Source organism: Stenella coeruleoalba (genome assembly GCF_951394435.1).
Source record: "Stenella coeruleoalba genome assembly, chromosome: 13".
NCBI lineage: Eukaryota > Metazoa > Chordata > Mammalia > Artiodactyla > Delphinidae > Stenella > Stenella coeruleoalba.
In genome coordinates, this window is record NC_137159.1 from 55,682,962 (window position 1) to 55,706,957 (window position 23,996).

General features: G+C 45.5%; 1 long non-coding RNA gene across 2 annotated transcripts in view; it reads right to left on the reverse strand.

Annotated features, from left to right (window-relative positions):
• LOC307195922 overlaps positions 1–23,450 on the reverse strand; it is a 160,518-nt gene extending 137,068 nt beyond the window's left edge. For both annotated transcript variants that reach the window (XR_013830990.1, XR_013830991.1), the window contains exons 1-2: positions 22,994–23,450; positions 20,599–20,660 (exon numbers count right to left, since the gene is read on the reverse strand). This is a non-coding gene — a long non-coding RNA (uncharacterized lncRNA). The remainder of the gene's footprint in view (positions 1–20,598; positions 20,661–22,993) is intronic.
• Between the last annotated feature and the right edge of the window lie 546 nt (positions 23,451–23,996).

Sequence of the window (23,996 nt, forward strand, 5' to 3'; positions counted from 1 at the left end):
TAGTCTTCCCCCCACGGAGGCTCAGCCTGTGATACGCTGAAATTAGAGTCGGAGTTAAGACTTGAGGTTGGAGATTCACGGGGTGACCTCAGGCACATCCCTTCCCGTCTCAGAGACTCGAGCTTTCTAGCCTATAAAATGAAGTGGCTGGACTAGATAACTTCAAAGCCCCCAGTTCATTCTAACATTCTGGGACATGGAGCCTCACTACCCGCCCAAGCCTAGCCCTGGGTCAAAGCCCACGTTGGGAGCAGTGTCCACTCAGCCAGGGCCTCTGGAAGGCCATTGAGGTGGCCCCTTGGGCTTGGTTGAGCCACCTTGCCCTCCCCTTCGTGCAGAGACCTCTCCCCCAGGTCCCAGGATGCCCAAGGGACTTCCCGGTTGGGCCCTCCTCAAAGCCTGGTCCAACTGGGGGACACCTGGCCCTGGGGATGGAGATGAGGAACAAAAGCCAGTCTTGGGCAAACACAGAGAAATTGAGACCATCACCCAGGGGCAGTATCCTGCACTCACAAAGGACAAGGGGGTGGGAAGAGGCCAGGGGTCCTAAAATCTCAGGCAAGGCCAAAGCTTGGTTTAGTTCCTGGAGATGAAGGCAAGTCTGGCCTCCTCCCCAAAACCATGCTGAGCCCCCAAAAGAGTGGGAGTTGTGAACCCAACATTCACTACAGCAGGTGGCAAGATTGGAGCCATATGAAAGTCCACTCAGGAGAATAAACACTATCACGTTAGGCCAGTTAGTCAGAAAGCTAGACAGTTCTGCAAGGTTCAGCACGCGTGTGGTGGGGATTCCATGCCTCGTGACGTGTCTTGTGGAAGTGCATCTACCTGTATGTAGGAGGTTTCTTCACATCTGTAGGAAAGTCTGTGATGGGCCTGGGGTGTCTGTGAGAAAAACAACAGAATAGCTGGTGGTTCCCTATGTAGCCTCTGAGGCCAGACTGACTGGGCTTGAATCCCAAGTTTACCCATTATTAGCTTTGTGACCTTGAGCTGTCACCTCTATGTAACTCAATTCACCCATCTGTTAATTGGGATAAATAACAATACCTACTTCATGAAGTTGTTGTAATCCTCTTGTATAGTGTTAGAACAATGCCTACTGTGTAGGAAATCTCCAGTAGGTTATAATTACCATGCGTGATGGTATATCCACATCGACAAATACAGATTCAACTGTTTCTACATAAAGGTTTAAGGGTGTCTGTATGTCAGTATGAATATGTACACATCTGTGTCTCTCTCTATTTGCTTAGGTGTCTGAGACCTTTCTGTGCATCAGTGATAATAACGGCTGGCATTTATTTCGTGCTCACTATGTCAGGCACTACCCCCAAGAGTTCTACAGGTAGTCACGTGGAAACACATGTGAATGTGAACGGCTGAGCACGTTTCCAGACACATGCCAGTGAGTACCTGTGAGTGTGGCCTGTCAGCCCTGCCCGACGAGACCCCCTTCCTGAGTGAGAGATGAAGACTTGCACCGTGGCCTGCCTGCCCACAGCACTGAGTTGGGAGCAGTAAATTACACCCACCACCCACCCCCTTTCCCAGGCTCTGAGTTAGCTTGAATCACCTGCATCTTCTTTCTTCCAATAGGAAAGGGCAAACAGGAGCCTGGAGAGAAGCCCACCAATCACAGCCTTCCTTTCATCCTACGCCTGCCTTGGTCTTGCCTTGGCCCCAGGGAGCTCAGGAAGGATTCCCGCTTGGCCGGGCCATCTTTTCACAGTGTGTACCGTTTTTATGCTGAGTGGCATCTACTTCTGACTCACTGTGTATCCTGCCTGAAAGGGCAGGGTCTAACACGACCAAGATAGTGAATTATCCTTGTGGAGAAAGCCTTCACATTTTAGCTGTTATGTTTCCTTTGGTTCCATTATCCAATGCTGGTAACATTTCAAGCATAAAAGGATATTTGAAAATTTATGAATGTGCTTTCCTTTCTTGCCTTTATGAATACATGACCTTCATCTTCCTTGGCCCGAGGCATCCATCTCTGCCTGGGGAGAGACTAGGATGGAGGTTTGACATAGAAAGCACAAAAGAAAAATGCTGTAATGTTTGGCATCTGACACGCAAAATATGATTATGCGGTAGGTCAAAAGTCTTCTAAACCAGGCTATTCTCTTCAGAGCATATTTTCTGGATGCCTTCATGTCTCTCTTTGGGTGTGATCATGACATTTTATGTAATGGATGTCCAGACAAGAAGAGGAAGTCCCATCTGCTTTGCTCCAGAAAGGGAACCCTGGTGAGGGCCCTGTCCCAGTCTCCCAGGCTGCTCTGAACCCACCTGGCCTCTCTGCCTCTGACGCCAGGGCTCTGGGTAAGGCAGAGGAGCCTCCGGAGTTCAGCTTCACAGGCCAACTGCAGTTCCCACACGCCTGGCTACCAAGCTGTGAGCCCGCAGTGTGGCCAGGGTCATGGCTGCACAACAAGGAGATGCCACAGGAAGGGAGGGGGCACTGCTGGGTCAGTGGGAGGCCCTGTGGGAGTTTAGCCAGGAGAATCCAGTGGGCTGGGCAGCTGGGGGCACCACAGGGGCTCTGGCCAGACCAGGAGGGACCAGACCACGAGTTACAAACTCAGCTTCAAGTACAATCCCTGGCCAGCAGGCAGAAGGGACCTTGCCGGGAAACCAGAGGACGCCACACCACAGGATCCCAACACCTCGCTCCTACCAGATGTCACATAAGCTGCCCTTGTCCATCCACACACCTCGACCTCATCTTCGTGGGAGGAGCTTAGGAAGGCAATCTGAAAACTGAACACTCTTCTCTAAGAGAAACAAACATCACTTAACAGGACAGGCTAAACTGTTGGGTGCCCTGACGTTTAAATCAAGTTGAACATTTCATTGTTTTTCTCACTACTCATCAGATAGGGCTTGGGGAAAAGGCCAGATTAGTTACATAATAAAGAAATTACTTTTTATTTTGCACAGATGAAGTGTGAGTGAAATTTTCAACCCTACTGCACACACAAAATAGACAACTCTGCCCTGCCCCCACTGAAGTTCCAGCTGGCCTGTCCAACTAAAGACAACGATCCTGGCAGAGGACAAGTCCTGGCCTCCTCCAGGTGGTGTGGGACAGGTCCTGGCAGAGGCATCCCTCCCGCCCAAGCGCTCACATCAACCTTCTTGGGCTCACACACAACGGGTCCCTTCCCCCTGCCCTATCTGTGCTTTTTTGAGGGAAAGAACAAGGTTTTAATTCTCTTTCCAGGCCCTTCCCGTCCAGGCATTTGGGCTCCTAGCCCTGGCCGCTGTCTCAGAGGCCTTTCCGATCCCTCCTCCTTCCCCTGGGAGGTGGGAATGCGGGGTGTGAATTGAGTGAGGTCCAAGGTGTCTGGGAGGAGGGGCGGGGGTGGAGAGCAGCCCACGCAGATGGCGATGCTGCCACCTACTGGAGTCCCGGGGAGAGACAGCCCAGCTGGGGAACCATGTTCCACTGGCCCAGGGTGGACCACCTCAGAATCCTGACCTCGAATGATTCGTTTTCCTTTTTCCAGAACAGTGTCTCATCTATTCCTCCATTTGGTCATCGGGTTTGCTGGTTGGAGCAATATCATTCGTCCCATTTTATGGATGAGTAAACTGATACTCAAGAAAGAGCAGAATGTTCTCTGACATCACATGACTGAGGATGGCTTGAAGGCAACATTTAATCTCAAGCCTCCTGGCCAAGAACTGAGTCCCCAACTCAGTGGTCAGACTAGGGTGTCCTGGGAAACGAGAGGGGCCCCCTTAGGGTCACCCCCAACATCCAGGGAGATAGTGTGAGGGAAGGGGGGCATCTACATCCTCCTGCTGGGACTAAGGCACCAGGCAGTAATAACGACCCTGTAGTAGCTCAGGGCCTGATATATGTCCACATTGATACGTTTTCTAAGGATGCACACACACATTAGCACACAGATCATTTCAGCTGCTCTGGTACCATCTTCTGAAATGCCACAGAGCAGGCTGGCTGCCGGGACCAACGCCTGTCCTGATTAATTGGGTTCCTCCATATCTCAGAGGGCCCATCCCACCTGCATGGTCCTGTTCAGAGTTCTCAGTCTTATGGCCTCCCTGGTTCCCCATTCTCTAGGATCTGGATCCCAGCTCTGCCCTGTGGCTGGTGGGCAGGACTCCCCAAGTCACAGGCTGTCCACCAGAATCGCCCACACTTGGCCTCCCTAGGCACCTCAGACCAGCTGACAAAGGCACCAGCTGACAAAGGCACCAGCTGACTTGCACCTCAGACCAGCTGACAAAGGCACCCAGACGTTGAACAGAGTTGGCCCTACCACGTCCCAGGTCCCCACGGCAGAGTCGGTTTCCCCAGGCCCTCTTTTCCAGCAAGAAGGACGCTAGCCCCTCTCAGCCTTGTCCTGCTGTGAGTAACTGCCAAGTGGGGAGAGGGTGTACGGTTCAGAGCCAGGGCTGGAGTCTGAGCCCCAATGGCCTTCAAAGGCACCACCCTCAGGTAGCCACACCAGCCTTCCATCTCAAAACCACAGCACGAATAGAAACTTCTCTGAGGTGGCTTAGGGGGCAAATTGTGAAGCCATGAAAACACAATTGAAGAAAAAGACTATTGAACTGATCTCAGGATAGGCAATGACTTTCCAGGCAAAGAAGAGCTCGTACAGGGAAAGACATGGCTTAAAACGTTGGAACTTCTGTACATCAAAAACAACTCAAAATAAAAGGCCTCAGAGGAAGTTTTCTATACCCTTAACATGTTTCTTCCACCTACATCTTTTGGTGTCCTTGCTGGTTTTTGTTGGGAACATTAGGTTGTGCTTTTATATATTAAAGGAAAAGTTTACTTACTTTGAACTCTTTGAATTTTGAAACTTTGAGTGTATTACCTACTGACTAAAAAAGAAACAGATGGCATTTTAAAGATAAATCAGACAAAATACTTTAATTGAGTCTATGTGAACAGTTGATGAATGAAAATTTAATATTAAAAAAAATTCCTGGGAATTCCCTGGCGGTCCAGTGGTTAGGACTTTTTGCTTTCACTGCCAGGGCCTGGGTTCAATCCCTGGTCAGGGAACTAAAATCCCACAAGCTGTGCAGCATGGCCAAAAAAAAAAATTCCTAAGGGCACTTCTGCCCCAGCCCTCAGCCCAGACAGCAGGGCAAGGCAGAACTGTGAAAGTGACCAAGTTTGTCTCTAGCAGCCCCACCCTCTGCTTTCTGCTCCCCTGTCCCGCTTCCAGGCACCCCTCTTTCCCAAAGCCCCCCTGCACCCTCCCTCCCTCTCTTTCCCCACCCTCACAACCTGCTCTCAGATGGGCTTTGCTTGACTCACGCGTGCTGAGTGGCTGAGGAGGGCCTGACAGGCCACCGCCCACTCGGGGAAGCATTAAGGAGCAGGAGGAAAGCTGCAGCCATCGAGGTCGGACATTATTTTAGGTTCTGAAATCAACCCTGCAGGCCAAGCCCACTGCTAAGCAGCTGATACATAGCAAATCATGGCTTTCTGGCACTGGTGTGGGCGTTAAGGAAGAGTTAAGGGGCTTCCCTGGTGGCGCAGTGGTTAAGAATCCGCCTGCCAGTGCAGGGAACATGGGTTCGATCCCTGGTCCGGGAAGATCCCACATGCCGCGGAGCAACTAAGCCCGTGCGCCACAACTACTGAGCCTGCAAGCCACGACTACTCAGCTTGTGTGCCACAACTACTGAAGCCTACAAGCCTAGAACCTGAGCTCCGCAGCAAGAGAAGCCACTCCAATGAGAAGCCCACACACTGCAACGAAGAGTAGCTCCCACTCGCCACAACTAGAGAGCCTGCACGCAGCAATGAAGACCCAACGCAGCCTAAAATAAATAAATTTATTTTTAAAAATCGGGTGCTTCCCTGGTGGTGCAGTGGTTGAGAATCCGCCTGCCAATGCAGGGGACACGGGTTCAAGCCCTGGTCCGGAAAGATCCCACATGCCGCGGAGCAACTAAGCCCATGCGCCACGACTACTGAGCCTGCGCTCTAGAGCCCACGAGCCACAACTACTGAAGCCTACAAGCCTAGAGGCCGTGCTCCGCAACAAGAGAAGCTACTACAATGAGAAGCCCACACACCGCAACAAAGAGTAACCCCCGCTCGCCACAACTGGAGAAACCCCACGTGCAGCAACAAAGACCCAACTCGGCCAATAAATAAATAAATAAATTTATATATATATATATATATATATATATATATATATATATATATATATATATATAAAAGAGTTAAAAGTTTGTCGCGGTGATGTTGTTTTTTGATGACAATCTCGAAAAGGCCTGAGCCCTGGGGTAGAGCCCTGGATGAGTCCTTATATAGGAAACAGGTGATAAGAGATCCGGCTCCCAAGGGCCAGCATCCTAGGAGTCATTTTCCCAAATGGCAGGCACAGCCAGAGAGCGGATGGGGACCTTTTCTGTGCCCTGGCTACAGCACGGGGTTGACAGGCAGATGACTGGGGGCCATCCCTCCCCACAAGCCCAGACCTTCACTGGACAAAACAGCCTATAGGATAGGAAAAGCACCTCTTCTCTGTCCAAGCCCCAAACCTGCACCCACCATGAGGGAGCAAGTCCACTTTTCCCTATGTGTTTCCTGCACACTGGGAGATGATTTGTGCCAGAGTCCCATTAGTCCCGGGACAGAAGTCCCTGCCCCTCCTCCTGACAGCGGCACTCAACCGTCACCCTCACTGCCAAGACTCTGCATTGGCCCAAGCCTCCTCCTCTCCAGACCTCCTGTCCCTCTCTCCCCTCTCTCTTCTTGGCCTGCTAGAGTCTGGGAAGGGCAGAAAGCTCTGGACAGGCCCTAGGTTGCCCTGCAGGCTGCAGATAAAACATGGCTCAGTGGCTGGACCTGCGGCTGGTCCTGTGGCTGGTCTTGTGGCTGCCCTGCTTGGGCTCCACTCCTAGGGGAGTCCCCTACGGCAGAGCCACAGCGCCACCTGGTGTACAGAGCCATCTGTGCAGCTAGGCCGGAGCCTGCCCAAAGACAGAGACACCTCCTGGATGCCTCTTCCTTAACTATTTCACTGTCTAGTCACTGGGGGTCTTCCCTAGATCCCAGGAGAGCCCCATCCTGAGGGCTGATGGATGACCGTCAAGCTGAGGTCCCAGCCACATCTCTGACACACACACAGCCCCATACACATAGCAAAACACACAGAAAGGGCCTGGGCTTCTGTGTCAGGTGGAGTGGATCACTCCCATCTCCTCTGGTTGGTGTATGTCTGAGCTCAGGCAATTACATAACCTCATGAGCCTCAGTGCCCTGCCTCTAAAATGGGAGCAATAAAAAGGCTGCTGAGGAATAGATCAGGTAATAAAGGTCCTACAGCAGCCACTGGCTCATTGCAAGTGTTCAAGAAATAAGGGTTTCCTTTCCCTTCTGTCTGGGCTCGGTGCTTGGGAAACCTAGACTTACCCAAAGGCAGGGCCGAAGAGATAGCCAACACCCAAAGTCTAGGATGGGAAATGTTTCTATCTCAGCTCCTCCAAAAAGCCATTCCAAGCTACTCCACCAACTGCTATTTGCCTCTCTGAACACCTTCAGTTGAGGGTGACCAACCCACCTCATTTGCCAGGGAATGAGGGATTTTCAGGAAGTAAGAGATCTTTGGTGCTAAAACTGGGGTGTCCCAGGCCAGCTTGGATGCATTGGTCACCTAGTCCTTATCTTTCCACACAGTCTGGTTCTAGGGCTTCACAGAATTGCAGGCTGTAGCCCAGGAATCTGCGTTGTAACATTCCCCAGGTTATTATAAACACCAAGTCACTGTCCCTACTCTCTGTGCTTTCTCTTCAGCTTCTGGGGGGAACACTACTCTTCAACTAGATGGGAAGCCACCTGAGGCACGGCACCCACCTTGGAAAGACTCCAGAGAACTTTGTAAAAACCAGGCTCCAGACCTGAATCTGCAAAGTAAACCAGCAGCAACGAGGCCCACGTTCTCCATTCAGCTTCAGCGTTTGCACCCATGTGTTGCTCCTCTATTATCTTGCACTCATTCATTCATTATTTGTTGAGTGCCTATTAGCTCAGCACAGGAGGAACTAATATTCTAATGGTGGGAGATAAGCAACTGCCACTTACAAAACACAGTAATTTTTTTTAATTTTTTAATTTAATTTAATTATTTTTTATACAGCAGGTCCTTGTTAGTCATCAGTTTTATACACATCAGTGTATACATGTCAATCCCAATCGCCCAGTTCATCACACCACCATCCCCACCCCCCGCCGCTTTCCCCGCTTGGTGTCCATATGTTTGTTCTCTACATCTGTGTCTCAATTTCTGCCCTGCAAACCAGTTCATCTGTACCATTTTTCTATGTTCCACGTATATGCGTTAATATACGATATTTGTTTTTCTCTTTCTGACTTACTTCACTCTGTATGACAGTCTCTAGATCCATCCAGGTCTCTACAAATGACCCAGTTTCGTTCCTTTTTATGGCTGAGTAATATTCCATTGTATATATGTACCACATCTTCTTTATCCGCTCATCTGTCCGATGGACATTTAGGTTGTTTCCACGTCCTGGCTATTGTAAATAGTGCAATGAACATTGGGGTGCATGTGTCTTTTTGAATTATAGTTTTCTCTGCGTATATGCCCAGTAGTGGGATTGCTGGATCATATGGTAATTCTATTTTTAGTTTTTTAAGGAATCTCCATACTGCTCTCCATAGTGGCTGTATCAATTTCCATGCCCACCAACAGTGCAAGAGGGTTCCCCTTTCTCCACACCCTCTCCAGCGTTTGTTATTTGTAGATTTTCTGATGATGCCCATTCTAACTGGTGTGAGGTGATACCTCATTGTAGTTTTGATTTGCATTTCTCTAATGATTAGTGATGTTCAGCAGCTTTTCATGTGCTTCTTGTCCATCTGTATGTCTTCTTTGGAGAAATGTCTATTTAGGTCTTCTGCCCATCTTTGGATTGGGTTATTTGTTTTTTAATATTGAGCTGCATGAGCTGTTTATATATTTTGGAGATTAATCCTTTGTCCGTTGATTCGTTTGCAAATATTTTCTCCCATTCTGAGGGTTGTCTTTTCATCTTGTTGATGGTTTCCTTTGCTGTGCAAAAGCTCTGAAGTTTCATTAGGTCCCATTTGTTTTATTTTTGTTTTTATTTCCATTACTCTAGGAGGTGGATCAAAAAAGATCTTGCTAAAAAAAAAAAAACCATCTTGCTGTGATTCATGTCAAAGAGTGTTGTTCCTATGTTTTCCTCTAAGAGTTTTATAGTGTCTGGTCTTACATTTAGGTCTCTAATCCATTTTGAGTTTATTTTTGTGTATGGTTTTAGGGAGTGTTCTAATTTCAATCTTCTACATGTAGCTGTTCAGTTTTCCCAGCACCACTTATTGAAGAGACTGTCTTTTCTCCATTGTATATCCTTGCCTCCTTTGTCATAGATTAGTTGACCATAGGTGCGTGGGTTTATCTCTGGGCTTTCTATCTTGTTCCATTGATCTATGTTTCTGTTTTTGTGACACTACCATATTGTCTTGATTATTGTAGCTTTGTAGTAAGTGTCTGAAGTCAGGGAGTCTGATTCCTCCAGCTCCGTTTTTTTCCCTCAAGACTGCTTTGGCTATTCGGGGTCTTTTGTGTCTCCATACAAATTTTAAGATTTTTTGCTCTAGTTCCATAAAAAATGCCACTGGTAATCTGATAGAGATTGCATTGAACCAGTAGATTGCTTTGGGTAGTAGAGTCATTTTCACAATATTGATTCTTCCAATCCAAGAACATGGTATATCTCTCCATCTTTTGGTATCATCTTTAATTTCTTTCATCAGTGTCTTATAGTTTTCTGCATACAGGTCTTTTGTCTCCCTAGGTAGGTTTATTCCTAGGTATTTTATTCTTCTTGTTGCAATGGTAAATGAGAGTGTTTCCTTAATTTCTCTTTCAGATTTTTCATCATTAGTGTATAGGAATGCAAGAGATTTCTGTGCATTAATGTTGTATCCTGCAACTTTACCAAACTCATTGATTAGCTCTAGTAGTTTTCTGGTGGCATCTTTAGGATTCTCTATGTATAGTATCACGTCATCTGCAAACAGTGACAGTTTTACTTCTTCTTTTCCAATTTGTATTCCTTTTATTTCTTTTTCTTCTCTGATTGCCGTGGCTAGGACTCCCAAAACTATGTTGAATGATAGTGGTGAGAGTGGACATCTTTGTCTTGTTCCTGACCTTAGAGGAAATGGTTTCAGTTTTTCACCATTGAGAATGATGCTTGCTGTGGGCTTGTCGTATATGGCCTTTATTATGTTGAGGTGGGTTCTCTCTATGCCCACCTTCTGGAGAGTTTTTATCATAAATGGGTGTTAAATTTTGTCATAAGCTTTTTCTGCATCTATTGAGATGATCATATGGTTTTTATTCTTCAATTTGTTAATATGGTTTATCACATTGATTGATTTACATATATTGAAGAATTCTTGCATCCCTGCAATAAATCCCACTTGATCATGGTGTATGACCCTTTTAATGTGCTGTTGGATTCTGTTTGCTAGTATTTTGTTGAGGATTTTTGCATCTATATTCATCAGTGATATTGGTCTGTAATTTTCTTTTTTTGTAGTATCTTTGTGTGGTTTTGGTATCAGGGTGATGGTGGCCTCATAGAATGAGTTTGGGAGTGTTCCTTCCTCCACAATTTTTTGGAAGAGTTTGAGAAGGATGAGTGTTATCTCTTCTCTAAATCTTTGATAGAATTCACCTGTGAAGCCATCTGGTCCTGGACTTTTGTTTGTTGGAAGATTTTTAATCACAATTTCAATTTCATTACTTGTGATTGGTCTGTTCATATTTTCTATTTCTTCCTGGTTCAGTCTTAGAAGGTTATACCTTTCTAGGAATTAGTCCATTTCTTCCAGGTTGTCCATTTTATTGGCATAGAGTTGCTTGCAGTAGTCTCTTAGGATGCTTTGTATTTCTGCGGTGTCTGTTGTAACTTCTCCTTTATCATTTCTAATTTTATTGATTTGAGTCCTCTCCCTCTTTTGCTTGATGAGTCTGGCTAATGGTTTATCAATTTTGTTTATCTTCTCAAAGAACCAGCTTTTAGTTTTATTGATCTTTGCTATTGTGTTCTTTGTTTCTATTTCATTTATTTCTGCTCTGATCTTTATGATTTCTTTCCTTCTGTGAACTTCGGGTTTTGTTTTTCCTTCTTTCTTTAGTCCCTTAGGTGTAAGGTTAGATTGTTTATTTGAGATTTTCCTTGTTTCTTCAGGTAGGCTTGTATAGCTATAAACTTCCCTCTTAGAACTGCTTTTGCTGTATCCCATAGGTTTTGGATCGTTGTGTTTTCACTGTCATTTTTCTCTAGGTATTTTTTGATTTCCTCTTTGATTTCTTCAGTGATCTCTGGTTATTTAGTAACGTATTGTTTAGCCTCCATGTGTTTGTGTTTTTTACGTTTTTTTCCCTGTAATTGATTTCTAATCTCATAGTGTTGTGGTCAGAAAAGATGTTTGATATGATTTCAATTTTCTTAAATTTACTGTGGCTTGATTTGTGACCCAAGATGTGATCTATCCTGGAGGATGTTCCGTGTGCACTTGAGAAGAAAGTGTAATCTGCTGTTTTTGGATGTAATGTCCTATAAATATCAATTAAATCTATCTGGTCTATTGTGTCATTTAAAGCTTCTGTTTCCTTATTTATTTTCATTTTGGATTATCTGTCCATTGGTGTAAGTGAGGTGTTAAAGTCCCCCAGCATTATTGTGTTACTGTCAATTTCCTCTTTTATAGCTGTTAGCAGTTGCCTTATGTATTGAGGTGCTCCTATGTTGGGTGCATATATATTTATAATTGTTGTATATTCTTCTTGGATTGATCCCTTGATCATTATGTAGTGTCCTTCCTTGTCTCTTGTAACATTCTTTATTTTTATTTTTTTTTGCAGTACGTGGGCCTCTCACTGTTGTGGCCTCTCCCATTGCGGAGCACAGGCTCTGGATGCGCAGGCTCAGCGGCCATGGCTCACGAGCCCAGCCACTCCGCGGCATGTGGGATCTTCCCAGACCGGGGCACGAACCCGTGTCCCCTGCATCGGCAGGTGGACTCTCAACCCCTGCACCACCAGGGAAGCCCTAACATTCTTTATTTTAAAGTCTATTTTAACTGATATGAGTATTGCTACTCCCACTTTCTTTTGATTTCCATTTGCATGGAATATCTTTTTCCATCCCCTCACTTTCAATCTGTATGTGTCCCTAGGTCTGAAGTGGGTCTCTTGTAGACAGCACATAGACGGGTCTTGTTTTTGTATCCATTCAGCAAGCCTGTGTCTTTTGGTTGGAGCATTTAATCCATTCACCTTTAAGGTAATTATCAATATGTATATTCCTATGACCATTTTTTAATTGTTTTGGGTTTGTTTTTGTTAGTCCTTTTTTTCTCTTGTGTTTCCCACTTAGAGAAGTTCCTTTTGCATTTGTTGTAGAGCCGGTTTGGTGGTGCTGAATTCTCTTAGCTTTTGCTTGTCTGTAAAGCTTTTGATTTCTCCATCGAACCTAAACGAGATCCTTGCTGGGTAGAGTAAACCTTGGTTGTAGGTTCTTCCCTTTCATCACTTTAAGTATATCATGCCACTCCCTTCTGGCTTGTAGAGTTTCTGCTGAGAAATCAGCTGTTAACCTTATGGGAGTTCCCTTGTATGTTCTTTGTCATTTTTCTCTTGCTGCTTTCAATAATTTTTCTTGTCTTTATTTTTGCAAGTTTGATTACTATGTGTCTCGTCACGTTTCTCCTTGGGTTTATCCTGTATGGGACTCTCTGTGCTTCCTGGACTTGAGTGGCTATTTTCTTTCCCATGTTAGGGAAGTTTTCGACTATAATCTCTTGAAATATTTTCTCGGGTCCTTTCTCTCTCTCTTCTCCTTCTGGGACCCCTATAATGCGAATGTTGTTGCGTTTAATGTTGTCCCAGAGGTCTCTTAGGCTGTCTTCATTTCTTTTCATATTTTCTTCTTTATTCTGCTCTGCAGCAGTGAATTCTACCATTCTGTCTTCCAGGTCACTTATCCATTCTTCTGCCTCAGTTATTGTGCTATTGATTCCTTCTAGTGTAGTTTTCATTTCAGTTATTATATTGTTCATCTCTGTTTGTTTGTTCTTTAATTCTTCTAGGTCTTTGTTAAACATTTCTTGCATCTTCTCAATCTTTGCCTCCATTCTTTTTCCGAGGTCCTGGATCATCTTGACTATCATTATTCTGAATTCTTTTTCTGGAAGGTTGCCTATCTCCACTTCATTTAGTTGTTCTTCTGGGGTTTTATCTTTTTCCTTCATCTGGTACATAGCCTTCCGCCTTTTCATCTTGTCTATCTTTCTGTGAATGTGGTTTTTGTTCCACAGGCTGCAGGATTGTAGTTCTTCTTGCTTCTGCTGTCTGCCCTCTGGTGGATGAGGCTATCTAACCAGTAATTTTTGATAGTACTAAATACTACTATAGTATATCCAAAGGCACCCCTGAGGAGGTGATATCGGACTGAGCCCTGAAAATTAAGGAGCCAGCCCCCTAAGATTTGGGCAAAGATGTTCCAGGAGAAGGAATGGCTGTTACAAAGGGCCTGAGGCAGAAACAAGGAATAGAAAGACTAGGGTGGCTGGAGCATAGTAAGCAGGGGTGGAGTGACAGGAGCTGAGGTTGGAGAGGCGGGCAGGGGCTGGTGCAGACACCACTGCAGGCCTGTGCATTTTATTCTGTATGCAATGGAAAGCTGTCAGTGGTTTTAAGCAAGGAAATGACAGGATCTGATTTGTGTTATTAAAGGCCCATTTGGGCTTCTGTGTGAAGAAGAGACAAGAGAGCGATGAGAAGTGGAGACAGGGAGTCAGTTCAGAGGCTCCTGCAGAGTCCAAGCAGGAGATGACAGAAACTGTGGATGGAGAGAAGGGCAGGGTCCAGGATACATACTGGAGGGAGACTCGGGACTTGATGGATTAGATCTAGGGGGGAGCAAAAGGGGACCATAAAAGCTGCCACCTAAGCTTTTCACTTAGAATCCAGGTGAATGGACGAAAGGACCATTTGTGGGATGGGAAAGACGAGGGGAGAAGCAGGTTTGGGAGGGGGAAAAAAATCAAGTGTTGTGCTTTGGATGAGTCACTCAAGTGGAGATGGCAAGTGTGCTGATGGGGAGGGCTGGGCTTTGTACAAAGGCATGGAGAAGTATCTATTAACTTTATCCCCAGGCCTGTTTAAGTGATTGGATACTGCCTTTTCCTTCTTAAAGGAATACTCATTAAGAAATTTGAAAAATCAGTCATCGATGTAAAATGATATTTTGTACAATAACAGTTGCACAAGTCGAGACCCCTTTTGGTCACAAGTGAGAAACCCTTAACTGGCCAAATGCAAAGGGGCACTTTTTTTAATATATAAATTTATTTATTTTATTTATTTATTTTTGGCTGCATTGGGTCTTCGTTGTTGTGCGCGGGATTGCAGCAAGCAGGGGCTACTCTTTGTTGCAGTGCACCTGCAACTTCTCATTGCGGTGGTTTCTCTTGTTGCAGAGCACAGTCTCTAGGCGCACAGGCTTCAGTAGTTGTGGCTTGCGGGCTCAGTAGTTGTGGCTCATGGGCTCAGTAGTTGTGGCTCGTGGGCTCTAGAGCGCAGGCTCAGTAGTTGTGGCGAACGAGCTTAGTTGCTGCACAGTGTGTGGGATCTTCCTGTACCAGGGCTTGAACCCGGCTTGAACCCGTGTCCCCTGCATTGGCAGGCGGATTTTTAACCACTGCGCCACCAGGGAAGCCCCAAAGGGGCATTTTTTTAGCTTGAACATTCAAACCACAGAAAGAGAACTGATGAAGCTAGTCGTTTAGAATCAGAGACTCAAACACTTGCCGATCTCTTTATCTCCCTGCTTCGCATTAAATGTAGCCTTTGTTCTCCCAGGCCAAATAGCTCAACTAGAAAGATATCTGGAAGCTGCAGGAAGCTCTGGATTTATATTCTTTATGTTTCTAAACAGAAAGAAAAAAAGTCTCCTCCCAGATAGCTCAAGATAGAAACATCCCATGGAAGGACTCTGGTAGGTTTTGAGTCACATGCCCGTCTCTGAAAGGGGAAATAGGAGCTGGGAAGATAATAACAAAATCTAAGGTACAATGTCTCTTTTCTGAAAACAGAACTAAGAATCGTAGCATTAAAAGAGATCTAAGAAGCCTCACCAACCCCTCAACCAATGCAAGATTCTCTTCTACTACATTACAGCTTCAGTTTAATCACTTTTAAAGTTGGGAAACACGCCCCTTCACCAGTCAACCCATCCCATTTCTCAACACTGCTAATCATTTTAAAAGTAAATTTGCTTCCTTGTCATCATCGCCCATGGGCTATAGTTTTTTTGGGGGTTTTTTGGTTTGTTTTTTAATATTTACTTATTTATTAATTTGGCTGCCCCAGGTCTTCGTTGCGGCATGCAGGATCTAGTTCCCTGACCAGGAATGGAACCCAGGCCCCCTGCATAGGGAGCATGGAGTCTTAACCACTGGACCACCAGGGAAGTCGCCGTGGGCTGTAGTTCTAAGTTCATGTTCTTCCCTCTAGGTCAAGACTGAATATATCGACTCCTTTCATGAATATCTGAAAGCAAGTCATATAACCGTCTTCAGCCCGCTCTTCTCTGGGATCCATATTCCTTGGAGTTTCAACTGTAGTCATCATGGATGGCTTAGTGTTATGGGAAGTAAGAGGGGCATCTGGATCATTAAGGTCAGGGGTTGTCAAGGACTCTGTGGGGAAAGGCAGGAAACCAACAGAAGAGGGGAACGATCCTCACCCCACCAGGCTCGCCCCCAGCATGAACTCCACCCCAGCTGCCTGCCTCTGCTCCCAAGGGGCCCACCAGACAGCAAGGAGCATAGAAACACTTAAAGAGAATTCAGTTTTACAGTTTATGTTAAAAAGAAGAAAAAAATAGACAGGAGAAGATAAAAATAAATTTAGAAGAAAAAAGGGAAAGAAGGCTAAGAGCAAATGAATGAAAAGACTAGGTATGGAGGGAAGGGTGCAATGAAAGTTTTAAATAGAAGGAATCAACTCATTAACCAGAGTATTTAAAGGAATGTAACAGTTAAGGGGCTTCCCTGGCGGCGCAGTGGTTAAGAATCTGCCTGCCAATGCAGGGGACACGGGTTCAAGCCCTGGTCTGGAAAGATCCCACATGCCGTGGAGCAACTAAGCCCATGTGCCACAACTACTGAGCCTGCTCTCTAGAAGCCACCAGCCACAACTAATGAGCCCACGTGCCACAACTACTGAAGCCCGCATGCCTAGAGCCCGTGCTCTGCAACAAGAGAAGCTACTGCAGTGAGAAGGCCATGCACCGCGACAAAGAGTGGCCCCTGCTCGCTGCAACTAGAGAAAGCCCACCCGCAGCAACGAAGACCCAACACAGCCAAAAATAAATAAATAAAAATTTTATTTTTTCAGTATGCGGGCCTCTCACTGTTGTGGCCTCTCCCGTTGTGGAGCACAGGCTACGGACGCGCAGGCTCAGTGGCCATGGCTCACAGGCCCAGCCGCTCTGTGGCATGTGGGATCTTCCCGGACCGGGGCACGAACCTGTGCCCCCTGCATCGGCAGGCGGACTCTCAACCACTTCGCCACCAGGGAAGCCCAATAAAAATAATTTTTTTAAAAAAAAGAGAACATAACAGTCCTAAACATGTATACAGCCAATAACAGAGCTTCCAGCAACATGAGGGAGGAAAAGATAGAACTAAAAGATAGAAAAACCTGTCATTGCAGTCGGTTATTTTCATGCCCTTCTCTTAGTGACAGACAGAACAAGCAGGCAGAAAAATCAACGGTATAGAAGGCTTGAAGAGCCCTATAAACCAACTTGATATAATTGACATTGACAGAGCACACTGTCCAGCAGCAGCACAGTATACATTCTCCAGTGCATCAGAATCAGATGAAAAGCAGGAAGACAATAAAGAAAAACCAATGAAACCCAAAACTAGATATTTGAAAAGATAAATAAAAGTGGAAAACATTTTCTGAGACTGATCGGGGTGGGGAGGGAACCATAAATTACCAATATCAGAAATTAGAGGGGAAAGCACTACAGATCCTACAGACAAGAAGGGAATATTATGAATAACTTTATGCTAATAAATTCAATAACTTTAACGAAATACACAAATTTCTTGAAAGACACAAAGTACCAAAGCTCACTCAAGAATAAATAGGTAACTTGCATAGCCCCCAAATCTATTAAAGAAATTCAGTTTGGAGGGTTTTAAAGAGAAAACTTCCTACAAAGAAAACTGCAGGCCCACAGTGCTTCACCAGTGAATCCTGCCAAATATTTAAGGAAGAAATAATACAACATTTCAATACTGAAAACAACAAAACATTGCTTAAAGAAATTAAAGCCCTAAATAAGTGGAGACATGTATAACTTGCTTATAGCATCAGAAGAGTCAATATTGTTAAAGAGGCAATTCTCCTCAAGTGGATCAATACCTTCAACAGAATTCTTGTAAAAATCCCAGGATATTTTCATAGAAATTGGCAAACTGACCCTAAAGTTTATTTATATATATATACATATATATATAGCATTATGTGTGGATTACTATAATCATATAATTGAATCATGATTCATACAAATTATATGATTATAGTAATCCACACATAACACCACACTGACATATAGCTCAACAGAATAGAATGAGAGTCCAACAAAAGACCAACACAGCTAAGGTCAATTCATTTTTGACAATGTGTCAAGGCAATTCAATCAGGAAAGGATAGGCTTTTCAACAAATGGTGCCAGAATTGGATATCCACATACAAAAAAAGAAAAATTTAGACCTCTAACTCACATCATATACAAAAGTTAACTCCTAAATGTAAGAGCTAAAACATAGAATAAAATCTTGGTGACATTGGGTTAGGCAAAAATTTCTTAGATATAACACCAAAAGTATCATCCATAATGGAAAAAAATTGTATAAATTGAACTTTATCAAAATTTAAAAGTTTGCTTTTCAACAGACACCGTTAAGAAAATGAAAATTCAAACCACAAACCGGGAGAAATTATTTACAAAACATATCTCCAACATAGGAATTATATCTAGAATAGACAAAAACTCTTATAACTCAATAATGAAAAGACAAACAACCCAATAAAAGACAGACAAAAGATTTGAATGGACAATTCACCGAAGAAGATATCTGAATATCTAATAAGCACTAGAAAAGCTACTCGGCATCATTCAGGCAGTTCATTGTATGTCAAATACTTTAAAAAAAAAAGCTGTAAAATTTAAAAAAACTAATTGGTCACCTTTGGGAGTTGTTAGAGCATCAATTCATTATTCTAAAGACTAGCAGAAAAAGGAAAAGAGTCCAGGAATATTACCTGGTCTTTTCTATGTGAATTGTGCTTTAGGAAAACCAAAAAGTCGATGGAAAAAGGGGGTTTTTAAGAATGACAGTTATAAATACAGAAGGAATAATTGGATTAGAAAACCCTTGTTGAGTAATCCTTAATACAATAATAAATCTAGACAAGGAGCATCAACAGATGCTAAAACCATTAGGTTAGAGGCTGATGTGGCATTTTGTAATGGATGGACCAGGCTGACCACATCTGAAATCACCAGTAAAATTAACATCAGTAAAAGTGAAACAACCAGACATTATGTACTTTCTCTCTTGTGATACAATAGTATATAGTACCACCTACAATCTATTTTTGCAAAAAGAAAAAATTGCATCTTAATATTACCAAGCTTCTAGATCTAATTGTCAGGGGGGACTGAAGAACTTGTGAAAGGATTCCTTGAGGATGGAATTAGCCAAATCCTGTGGGAGATTCTATAGATCAATAAATATCAAAAAAGGGAGTGGGTAATTGGTAAGAAATTTAAAAGATACATTGATCGAATGTAATGTATGGACCTTGTTTGGATCTCGATTCAAACCAACCAACCATAAAAATATCTTTCAGAGATAAGTGTGGACATTTGAACACAGACGAGGTGTTAGATGATGCAGAGTTTCTATTATTACTCTTGTTAGGTGTACTAATGGTACTATGGTTATGCTCTTTTTAAAAGCGGTTACCTGTTGGGTATACATACTGAGGTATTTACAAGTTAAATTAAACCATAGCTGGGGTTTCCTTTAAAATATTCTGGTGACAGTGCTAGGGTAGGGGAGAATGTTGTGGGAACGAGATAGATGAAATAACGTTGACAATTCTTGAAAGTAGTGATGGATGGATACAGGGTGGTTAAATATACTATTTTCTCTATTTTGGGTATGTTTGAAATTTTCCATAACAAAGAACTGGAGTTTTGTTTTGTTGAATTTTAAATGGGCTGTGTTCACCCAGATCACAGCCCTCAGGCTGACTTCAACATGAGTATTCCCTACCTTGATCCACACAGTCAATGTAGGTCACAAATGAGAGAAATGAGTCAGGGGTTAAGAAAACAGCAAAGCAAGCAGCTGGTACCCACCTCTGCGAGGATTAATGGAGAGTGGTAGGACCATGGCAAACGAAAGATCACCTGCCCATCCAAAGGGGGCAGCTAATGTTGCCATGTGGGAATAAGGGCCCGAGATGGCCAAGTCTTCTAATTTTTCATTAGAAATTTGAAATCTAGGCATTTCAGTAAAACCTCCCAATATGCAGGCAAACGATTTTTAAAAATTTAAACACTTGCAAGTCAGTGCTAGAAAGCCAAACAAAACCTGTCTGGAGGCTGGATTTGTTCCACAGACTGTTGTTTTGTGATCTCTGACGCCACACCATGTAATGCATTATATAGTAATGCATTAATAATTGGCTGACATTCTTAACAGTTGAATCACACGGCCAGGACAACTGAGGTTGTGCATATCCGAAATGCCCAGATCCTTTATATGCAAACAGCTGTCAAGCCAGGCACGCCCCACACTGAACTCAGAACTGAACACAGGCTTACAGTTATCTCCATCAAATTGCATCTTGTCATTTGTCAGAAATATTTGTCCCTGGATTGGCTCCACTCTTCCTCGAAATTCTACTGAATTTGCACTCCCTTCCAGCTTTGTATCACACACAGTTTTAATAAGCCCATCCAAAGCCATCTACAAAGCTAATGTCAACCTGTGTGCATAGTTCAATAGAGTTCAACGGATTTCAACGGGTAGGTAGGTCAGGCTTGTCTCCAGCTAGACGTCTACAGCTGTTCAGCTATAACTTCAACCTACCTTCTGGGTTCATCCACCTCATATTTACCCGTCTTCCTCCTTAAAGCCACCATACATTGCATATAGGCCTAATCCACTAGTTTTGTGGTGATAGGAATGTCACCTCCTTACACCTGTATATGGAGTACTTTATGGTTTTTATAGCATGTTCCCATAATTTTCTGATTTGATCTTTATCACCCATCACACCCTTTAAAAATCCTATCAACCTCACATTAAGACATTGATCTACAAATCTGCCAGTGGTCTATTTGTTTGTTTATAATCCACTAATAATCTATCTGGTGATTTCCAGATTAAATAGAGCAAGGGCAACTATTGATAATTTAGCTTCTTACCTTCCCACTTGACCGTCTCACCAAAAAAGAGTTCCCCAAACCACCACCATTCCAGCAATAACCTATAGGGACAGAAACAATATTTAAGAGGAAGAATGTTCTAACCATGAGAGTTGACAGAAAGTGGAATGCATCATCTTGTGAAGAAATGACATTTTGATGCTAGAACTTTTCAAATAGGAGCTAGGGTTTTGCAGAAGGGACTCCAACATGGATAGGGAGTTGGGCAGAATGACCTTTCATTCATGCATTTCTGTCCACGTGAGGAAACTGCTCCGTGCTCAGCTCTTGGCTGAGCTCTTGGAAATATCTTACCAGTTCTTGCAGTGATAACCTCGTAAGGTTAAAAACATACACTTGGCAAGGGTGACTGTTTTTATGCTTTGTACATTTTAAAATTAATTCCCTTATAAAAAGCAGTTTTCAGCAAATGTGTTTAAAATGCCAACCTTTTCTCCATTGTTCAAAATTGGGAAGAATCCATATAACGGAATATTATTCAGCCGTAAAAAAGAAATGAAGCACCAATACAAGGTAGGATGTGGATGAATCTTGAAAACATTAGGATAACTGAAAGAAGCCAGTCACAAAAGACCGCATATTACATGATTCCATTCATATGAAAGTCCAGAATAGGTAAATGTAGATACAGAAAGTAGATTAGTGGTTATTTAGGGGTAGGGTGAGGTGATAGCTAAAGGATACAGGATTTTCTATTGAGTTGATGAAAATGTTCTAAAATTGACTGTGGTGATGGTTGCACATATCTGTAAATGTACTAAAATTCGTTGAATTGTACATTTTAAATGGGTGAATTGTAGGGTATATAAATTATATCTCGATAAACCTGTTTTTTAAAAAAAATTAAGCAAACTTTTTTTGGTGGGGGTTGGGGATAGATGTTTGCTTCCAGGCTGGCTAGAATTCTAAAGGGGAGCACTCAACCATCTGCTGAGGATGAGCCTGTGAGCGAAAAGATCCGGTTCAGCGAGGAACTGGCAGCCAGGTTGGGTGAGGTGGAAGGATTTTCTCACATTTCAGGAGGCATGGGGCTCCCCTTTCGGAATCTGGGACTGGGATTAGCAGCCGAGGAGACAGACAAGAGCTCCACCTTCCACCCACTACCTCCGAGCTTTCTAGGTCTTGCTTCTCACCGCTCCTGGTAGTATTTCCATCCCAGGAGTTAACTCCTAGCACGCCCATAAAAACAGCTGAAACCACTCTTTCGGGAGTACACGTCCGGGAGGCCTCTCATCCCAACTAAGCTTGCTCCCTACTTCACCCCACCTCCTGAGGATGTGGGGCATCCGTCCACCCCCTGACAAAGCGGCCCCCCTGCCTCAGAATGTTCGCGTGCTGGAAGATTTCAAAACCCAGCTGGCATATTTCCTGCTCCCCGGGGGTACTTCTGAACCTGGGGTGTGCAGCAGGCCGGAAAGGATATCCCTAGAAAACGTCTGTTCTCCCGTCTGCCAGCGAATTCCACCACTCCTGACTGACACCGGGGAGCAGGGGCACAGATAGGGGGAGGGAAACGCCCAGGCACTTTTCCCAAACTGCAAATCCGCCCAGGGAGGCCTGGAGGCCTGGGTAAGGGAGAGGGGCCCGCGGTCTAGGGGTTCTGCAGATCGGGGGAAGGCGGCAACGACCAGTTATCAGCATTGAGTTGACCAAAAAGTTCGTTCGGGTTTTCGTTCGCGGTTTTGGTAACGATGTTACGGAGAACCCGAACGAACTTTTTGGCCAACCCATAGTTAAAAAGGAGGAGAGCGACTGCTTCACTTGAGGCCCTGCGCTGGGCCTCGGGCCCCAGCTCGCGGGAGCGGTCGCCCCGCTCGGGACCCGACAGCCAGCGCTCACCACGCCGCTCCCGGCCCTGGGTGAGGGGCAGCAGCAGGGAACCGGCGCCGGGAACTCGGGCACGCCCCGTAGAGAGGGCGCCTGGAATTTTCGATGACGAGGCCCAGGTAGGGTCCCATCACCGGTGCAGCGCCCCGGGACTTCCCGTCCTCATCCCCGGTACCGGGACCCGGGACTGCCGTTAAAGGAAATGCCTAGGAAGAGGGAGCAGCAGGTAAACGTACGGGTTCGGGCGGCTGGACGGTGCACTGCGCGGGGGCAACAAGTAGCTTCGAAAGCGAGTGAGGCGCCAAGGAGAGCGGCTTCCTGCCTGCAGCGAAGCAGGACGTGCAAGTAGAGCAGTGAGAGACAGGAACTGAGGAGACTAAAGAGAGACTGACTCGTTCCCTTGAGCAAGGGGGTAAAAGGGGGGTGCGGGTATCCAAAAGGGTCATGCTCCAGGTGAGGCTCGAACTCACAACCTCGGCATTGCTCTGCATGTACTGCTGTATAAGTACCGCGCGCTAACCGATTGCGCCACTGGAGCTCCGCTTACCCCGCCTCGCGATGGCTCTATCAGGGTTCACCCGGGCCCTGTGCGGGCCTTCGCAGAGCATGCGCACCCGCGGCTTGCGGCTAGGCGAGAACGAACCGGGGCCCCGAGACCCCGCAGCTTCCGGTCCGGCGGTCCCCGGCCTAGTGTAGGAGGGAAGGCTGCTAGGTCTCCCTCCGGGAGGGCGGGGCCCTTTGGCGGGACCTTGAAAAGAGCACAGCCCGCCTCCCTGGGTAGCGCGGGAGGAGGAGCCCGGGCGCTGCGGTCTGAAACCACCTCCGCGCCCTCAGTGTGGAGTTTCGCCTCCCAGGAGCAGGCCCCGCGAGAAGCAGGCCTAGTCCGGGAACCGGGCTGCGGCCGGCGGGCGGGCCTTGTTCCGAGGGGTGGGGCCGAGCGGGGAGATGCCCTGGACTGTCGCCTCTGACCCGCGCCCCCGCGTGACCGGTGAGCTGGAGGAGCCCACCCCCCTACCCCCCGCGCCGCCCTGGAAGTCGGCAGGAGCGGGAAAACCCGTGAATGAGCAAAGCCCGCGCCTGCCGGTGGGGCAGCCAGGGAGCGCCTGGGCCGGAGTGGCGACCGAGCTTCCAAGACCGGACCGGGCAGAGATTTAACCGTCAGACCCTTGTCCTGACCCGAAGGCTTTCTCCTGCCCCTTCTTACATCCTGAGCGGGGTGCTCGGATCGTGTCCAACCACGGGCATTCTGGGGACACGGTGATAGCCCAGGCCTTCAAGACGGTGCAAGCTAAGCTCCACGTGTTTTGTTGGGCCACGACGTGTATGTTTTGTTTAATTTTAAAGCGAGTTCCTAATATTTAAAAACAAGAGGTCCCCTACAAATATCTGGATATCCATTTCTTTTTTTAAAACCAGAAAGTGTAAACCGTACCCAGGGCCGAATTATGACTGTCCTGTGCCTTACACACTTTTGTCTTCGTGGGCCACTTTGTCCATCAAAACAACAAAAATTTTTTAAAATTATATTTTGCTACTACAAACCACAAATA